The 7,522-nt window shown below is 42.5% G+C and overlaps 1 long non-coding RNA gene and 1 pseudogene across 1 annotated transcript in view; both read right to left on the bottom strand.

The window, feature by feature from the left end:
* Positions 1 to 391: 391 nt before the first annotated feature.
* LOC144382562 (uncharacterized) overlaps positions 392 to 7,522 on the bottom strand; it is a 10,007-nt gene continuing 2,876 nt past the window's right edge. The window contains exon 2 of the long non-coding RNA XR_013449721.1: positions 392 to 4,714. This is a non-coding gene — a long non-coding RNA (uncharacterized LOC144382562). The remainder of the gene's footprint in view (positions 4,715 to 7,522) is intronic.
* LOC118534164 (U4 spliceosomal RNA) lies at positions 5,442 to 5,571 on the bottom strand (annotated as a pseudogene).

Here is a 7,522-nt window from a genome sequence, read left to right as displayed (position 1 = left end):
GCTCACTCTGCCATTCTTTGGCAGCATTCTGGGCTTCTGTCATCTTCAGGACCCAGAGGGGCACGTGACTTGTTTCCATAATTATCTATACTTGTACCCAGTAAAAATGAGCCACCCAGGCGGCTGATGGTGGTATAAGAAAAAACAGGGTGATCGCCATCAGAATTTAGTGCCTTGCAGGCCCTCTCCCCACTACCCTGGGAGCACCACAGGACCTTGGGTTCCTCCTTTCCCCAATGGAGGAGAAAGAAAACTCAACAGAGCTGCTGGAAAAACAGGCTACTGGAGCACAACGAGTAGCCAGCTGTGAGTCGGGTCACCTTGAATAAATGGATGAAGATCTTGAGCAGATCTCTGTGTCATCAGCAAAATAGTAGGACAGACCAGATGATCCTGAATGGCCTTCAGAGTTTATTTTGTTGTTGTTGTCATTCCATTTTTTATTGTGGTAAAAAAAAATTGCAAAACATAAAATTTACCATCTTAACCATCTTTAAGCATACAGTTCAATATGCTAAGGATAGTCACATCATTCATTGCACAACCGATCTTCAGAACTTTTTCATCTTGTACAACTGAAACTCCATACCCATTAAACAACTCTCCACGTCCACCCCTCCCTTGCCCCCCGCTTTACTTTCTGTCTAGAAGCCTGACTGCTTTGCATACCTCATATAAGTGGAGTCATACGATATTTGTTTTTCCGTGACTGGCTTACTTCACTTTGTACAATGTCCTCAAGTTTCATCCATGTTGTAGTATGCGACAGGATTTCCTCCCGTTTTAAGACCGAAGAATATTCCGATGCATATATACACCACATTTTGTTTATCCAGTCACCCATAGGTGGACATTTGGGTTGCTTCCACATCTAGGCTATTGTGAATAATGCTGCTATAAATGTGGGTGTGCAAATATCTTTCTGAGATCCTGCTTGACTCCCAGGTTTAAGACACAGTGAGTTTGTTTGCATGTTTTATTACTGTTTTATTTAAAACAAAAACCAAAAAACACGGAACCTCCTGAAGAGTGAACAAATTGAAATGAAAACTTCAGATGCTGCAGGGCACGTTTATTTTAGGAAATTTGGACACTCAAAACTCATATTCTGACATTCAACAAATTCCTAAAGCTGCACCACACGAAGGAGCGAGAACAGTTCTAGATCGGGGCCTTGAAGAGAGAGCCCTGGCATTCTGTAGCTTAATTATGAACTTCAGTCACATTATCCCAGAAACCCTTTCAGCAGATAATGGGTATCTATTAATATAAATCATTTGCTGGATGAGCCATGCATTGACTTGTTGGAAAATATGGAAGATTTTATGCCAGTTGTGCAGAAAAACATCCTTCAAATTCAGTCATGTATACTGTACCCCCAGGGAAAAACACTTCGAATCCATATATTTTCCTTTGAAAGAAAGGAAAAAACTCTTCCAGGTAGCATGGTTGAAAGGTCTGGCCAAGGATCAGGCTTGCAGGAATGTTCCTAAGTATTGGAACCTGCCCCTCCAGCACAATGACTCAGTGGGATGGTGGAGGTTTGTTAGATGATTAATTCTTTAGCAAAAGTGTTCCTGCTGGTTGTGGTGGCGAAGTAACTTAAATCACTAATCACAGAGTTCTCTTTAGAGAAAACTGTCATGAACCCTGGCTGATCCATTGAACCTTTCCTGGCTGGGTTCATTTCCACAATCAGAATTCCTGTCTCAGGGTGGTATGGGGAAAGCCAAGCCATTCTTCTTAATAACCGTCCCAAGCCCCAGTCTGGAAATGTGGATATGAAGAGCATATGCTAGTCCAGTGGGGGAGGCAGAGAGAGGGAGGGGCTGCCGTAGCAGAAGAAGGAACTAACCATGGGAGCTCAGAGGAGGGGAACTAACTCAGGCCGACTGTAAGAGCAGCATAATGCAGATGATACCTGCCCTGGGCATTGAAGGACGAAGAGGAGTATGACAGCAGAAAAGCTGTCAAGGCTGGAGACACAGCATGTGTGCAAAGATCTCTTAATGTTCGGAAACATGTAGGAACAGCAGTATGGCTGAATAACAGATGGCACGTGAGGTAAAGACGTGTGAAGTCCTTTTCATGAAGTGTGGGCACTCCAGAACAGGGCCACGGGACCCGTGGGGACCCCCGCCAGGAGCCTGCTGTGGAGCCAGTCCAGTTCCAGGTCTCCCTGGATGTCCACAGCATCTGACCAGAGAGAAGCCACAGCTGTCCCTGTGGGCCTGAGTGCCTAGGGCCAAGGATGGAGAATAGGTATTGCCTAACTGGTGGCCCAGGCACCACTCCGATGGCCACCTGGGGGGAGGAGACACTGAATTACCGAAGAGGAGACCTTGCCAGGCAAAAGCTTTGAGCTGATGTTTCTTCCGGTGAGGCTGAGGAAAGTGTGGAGAATACCCATCCCTTTGCTTTTTCAGGAAGTAGCCCCGGCCACCCCTGTCACTGACCCAAAAGCTCACCAACATCCCTGGGATGCAGAAAGAGCTTCCCAACAGGTCCCTGGGCATCCCGACAGTGTGTCAATGAGGGGGTGCTCTTGATACCTTGAGAGATTGCCAAGAGTCCACGCGGCCAGGGGACTGGAGGCGGGGAGGAGACTTTCATCTCCTCTCAGAAGGACTGGCTGGTGGCAGTGTGTTATTGTCCAAAGCAGGGTATCTGTGGTTTGGGACACAATGCTTTTTTTTTTTTCCCATCCCAAACACAGTTCTTCTGTCTGAGACACATGCTAAACTGAAGGCGGCACTAGGAAAAGAGACATTGTGGACTGTGTTAGGTACAGCTAGACTCTCTCTGGGATGCTTTTCCCTCTAAGCATTTTTAGAATGAAACCGAGAGCGTCTTGGGAAGCCCACTAATGAATGGAGCCACCTGTCTCACTAGGCAGGTCTCTCTTTGTCTGGGAGCTCTGAGTACCTCCTCCTCTGCAGTGAAAATGGAGATGGTTTTTAAAATTATAACTAATAATTAGATGAGAGGTAGGCAGAGCTGGGAAGAACTATAGAGATCTCCCAGAACAGATGCGCCCAAGATGTAGAGTGTGAAGACACTTTTATTTCTTAACATTGTAGTTATTTTCTCTGTAATGACATTGCTTTAAGGTGCCAACACATTGTTGCCAACCACAAGTGTACACATTAAAAAAGTAAATCTCTCTCTCTCTCTCTCTCTCTCTCATGTTTTATCCTACCAAAATGTAACCATTATTACCAATTTGCAATATTTCCTTCTAGACCTGGTTCTGGGCACATACAATATCCCCAGGTGGATATAGACCTACATAGCCTGGTGTAGACATAGAGAGACAGAACCAGAACTGAGACAGAGGTAGGGATAGAGACCCATCTGATGGCAGTGATTCCTTCTGGTTCACCCAGGACAGAGAATCTGAAGAGTAGGATCTTGGGAACAGAGAGAGAGGAGTAAGAGTTTTTGTTTCCAGCCAGCAGAGGGGAGGATACTCACCTGTTGGCGCATTCCCTCAGGAAGAAGAAAGAAGCCGGTATGTGGAGGGGAGGAAAGGCCGGAGAAGCCAGGTGCATGGGGATGTTGACATTTCTCATGGAAGAGATGGGATTAGAGACATCCAACATAATGGAGGGTCTGAGTCCTCTCAGTCTCTGGATTCCTGCAGGATCTTCGTAGAGATTGGACCATATGCACTACAGCACAAAGAGTGGCTTCAAGGTCTAATGGTAAGTGTGCTAGCAGTGGAGGAAATCACAGTAGGCAACTGACAATACCAAATATTAATGACGATGTGGAGCATTGCAACTCTTATATGCTGCTGGTGGGAATGAAAATCATACAGACACTTTGGAGCACAGTCTGAGTGTCTTATAAAGTTGAACATACACTTACCATATGACCACACTTAGATAATGATCCAAGAGAAATGACAGCATATGTCCAAACAAAGGTTGTATACAGATGTTCATAGGACCATTATTCACAACTGCCAAAAAACTAGAAACAACCCAAATATATCTATCAACTGGTGAATAGATAAATAAATTTTGGCATATCTATACAATGGAATACTTGTCAGCAACTAACAAGAATGGCATACGGATGGATGCTGCAACATGGCTGAATCTCAAAATCATTATTGTAAGTGAAAGAAGCCAGAAGTAAAATACCACCTACTGCATGATTCCATTTATATGAGATTCTACGAAAAAGCAAAACTGTAGTAAAGCAGATCAGCGGTTTCCTGGAGCCAGGGGCCTGGGGAAAGGGATTGGCCACCAAGGGGTATGAGAGAACTAGAGTGGGAAATAGAAATATTCTATATGATGATTGTGGTGCTGCTGGTACATGACTATATACGTTTGTCACAACTCTTCAAATTGAACACTTAAAAGGGGTTTACCTCAACCATAGCTTAATAAAAATTTATATTTTACTAAAACTGAAGATAATTTTTTAATTCAAGAAAAAAAAAGTGACAAGGAAATTGAGACCTGGATTGAGAAATGGGATATAACTATATAAAGCAGAGCTTTCAGAAAATTATTAGGGAACAACTTTAAATAAATACATCTTAGGGATGCCTGGGTGGCTCAGTCGGTTAAGCAGCTGCCTTCAGCTCAGGTCACATCCCAGGGTCCTGAGATCAAGTCCCCCATCGGGCTCCTTGCTCAGCCGGGAGTCTGCTTCTCCCTCTCCCTCTGCTTGCTGCTCCCTCTGTTTGTGCTCTCTGTCTCTGTCAAATAAATAAATAAAATATTTTAAAAATACATCTTAAAACTTAGTTGAAATGAGCATTGTTTCAGAAAAATAGAATTTAATAAGCTGAATCAAAAGAAAAGTTCTTAACTGGTCTCACCATGCTAGCATAACCCAGATGCACCCAAACTTCTCAAGGACAGTGAGTTTGAGGGAGCACGATACACAAACTACCCTGACTTCTGACACCAACTGCAAGTTCAGAGACCCCGAGACCACACTTGTGGTTGGTAATTCACTCGAGGAACTCATAAACTCACGGAAGCTATTATGTTCATGGTTATAGTTTTGTATAAGGAAAGGATACAGATCAAAATTAGCCTAAGAAAGAGATTCAAAGAGCAGAGTTTAAGAAAGTACCAAACTCAGAGCTTCCAGCTGTCTTCTGTGGAGTCATGAGCAGTTACTTTTGCAGCAGCGATGTGTGACAAACACACACAGAGTACTGGCAACTGGAGAAGCTCACCCAGGCCTTGGTGTCCACAGTTTTTGTTGAGACTCAATCATGTGAACCTGATTGACTGCTCATGTGACCAACCTCAGTCTCCTTACCATAAATCCCATTGTTACTCTCTGGCTCTACCAATTTTTAAATTCAAGCCAAAAAAAAAAAAGGGGGGGGGGGAGTAAATTCATACCATGATTGAGAAACTACAGCTAAAGCAGAGTTTTTAGACAATAGCCATATTCATTTGAATTACAATGACTTTATGGTATATTTTGATATTTGGTAAGGCAAATTTTGCCTCATTGTTCTTTCATGTATCTTTCAATTAGCAATAATCGTGCCTCGGATAAACCTCATTGGCTACGATACTGCCACTGCGCAAAGCTCTTTCATGTATCTTTCATAACTACTCTCAGACATTTATGTTTCCTTATAAAATCTGAATTCTGTATTAGTTAAGTTGCATTCGGTTACAAATGCACATTGTTTATGCTCCATGAGTTAAGTTTAATTGCTGTATAAAAATCTTCCAAAAGATTACATTACGGTTTGGCACTCAAATGAAAAAGTTACTGTGAATGAAGTAATTCATATAGGCAGCAGTGGAACCTAAATTTAATATCAGTAAGGGAAATTTGTCATCAGAGAAATTACTTCATTTTTCTATTTTCTTGCAAAGCAACGATCAAGAGGTTTAAAAACTAAGAAAGAAAGTTATACCCACCCCCACCCCAACCCCATATACAGATAAAATCCATTCTGTTTTGCTACTAAGATGCATGCAAAAGGATTGTAATGCAATGGAAAATTTGCCAAATCTCTTGACATAGATAAAATAAATTCCAAAGCAATGAGAGGTAGTGTCATCAATTCATGTGTTTTCAAAAACTATCATTAAGATGTCAAACATCTATTTATCAAAACTTCTTGCCAACTTTGAGCAGAAGACAATAGTGGAGCACTCTTTAAGAAATGTTCCATCACCAGTGTTCCTAACAGCCAAAGGATAATATTGAGTGACAAATGCAAACCTCAGTGACTCGGAGTCCAAAAATGATAGAAAAGAGTTAGACTTTGCCTGTGAGACGGCTTTGGAACACCTTAACACCTTTATTTCACTTCTACTTTCCCTTTTAAGTGTGCATGCAATGATGCACGAGATGGAAACTAACCCAGATTAGACCAATCAGAGTACGGCAGTACCCCGGCCACAGCGATTGGCCAATCAGAGTGAGGCTCTGGGCTTTGTTCATTCCTGGGTCAACTGCCCCTCCCCCTACTGGATCTTGAAAGCCATCCTATGACCACAAGAGGAACCAGCCCTAACATGAAACCAACACATGGATAACATAAAGCAGAGAAGCAGAAGAACCTGGATCATTGGTGACATTATGGATCACCTCAAGACAGTTTGAGTTCGGTTTTCTGTTTCTTGCAAATCAAAGTTGCCTAGACAAATGAAGCCTCAGTAAATGTCAAAGGATAGAGCAAATGATGATGAGTGGGGACGCTCGAGGCAGCCTTACTTCCCCAACCTGGGGACACAGTGATCCCACCATCCAGCCCCCAGTCAGTCATTGATTCACATGGTAAGCCATTGGTTATGTCTGTTGAGGACTCCCCATAGAAGATCCTAAAGGCTTGGCTGTGAGGCACACTGTGGAAGTAGGGCATCTTTATATTCTTTTTAAAAATCAGGAAGAGTGGGAATCAGGGATATTGGCAAGTAAAAAGATATTTACAGCTGATATATGCACATTGTTGTGGTTCATACATTTCTAGATCTTGATTAGACTTTCATATATCCACAGAATGAGAATCTGGGCCTGATGAAGTCAATGAAGTCAAGCACCCATTTTTATTTTATTTTCACTTTAATGCTAGCTGCTTCATAAACTGTTCTCACTGAGCCCAGACATACTGCAGGACCAATCAGCTTAAAAAATTGTGTTATACTGCTGGCACGGATCACTGCTGAGTGAGCAGATGAAGCTAGCTGAATCTAGAAGTAGCTGTGATGCTGTAAGAATCACAAGTCTTTATCCACATCTGCCTCCTGCTAGCAATGTTTTCTCCCTGTCCTGTGGGGTTTGTGAAGGACAAAACACTTCCCTAGCCCCTGTCAAAAGGATAACATACCAAAGTTATAGAAGTTGTCACAAAGCCAGTCAATCTTAATGTCTACTCCCTTAAATTCAAAATCTAGGTTATTTTATGGTCTTTACAAAGCTAGAATTACTTTTCTCTTTAAAACTTGGCAGATCGGTGTTTTTGTTTTTAATCCTTGAGCTTTGTAAGTTTTCTTTCCTGTGCCTACTTGCCCATAACTTATTCTTC

This window comes from Halichoerus grypus, chromosome 7, assembly GCF_964656455.1.
Source record: "Halichoerus grypus chromosome 7, mHalGry1.hap1.1, whole genome shotgun sequence".
Classification (NCBI taxonomy): domain Eukaryota; kingdom Metazoa; phylum Chordata; class Mammalia; order Carnivora; family Phocidae; genus Halichoerus; species Halichoerus grypus.
Note: the sequence above shows the minus strand (reverse complement) of the source record. Positions and strands in the feature narration are given on the sequence as shown.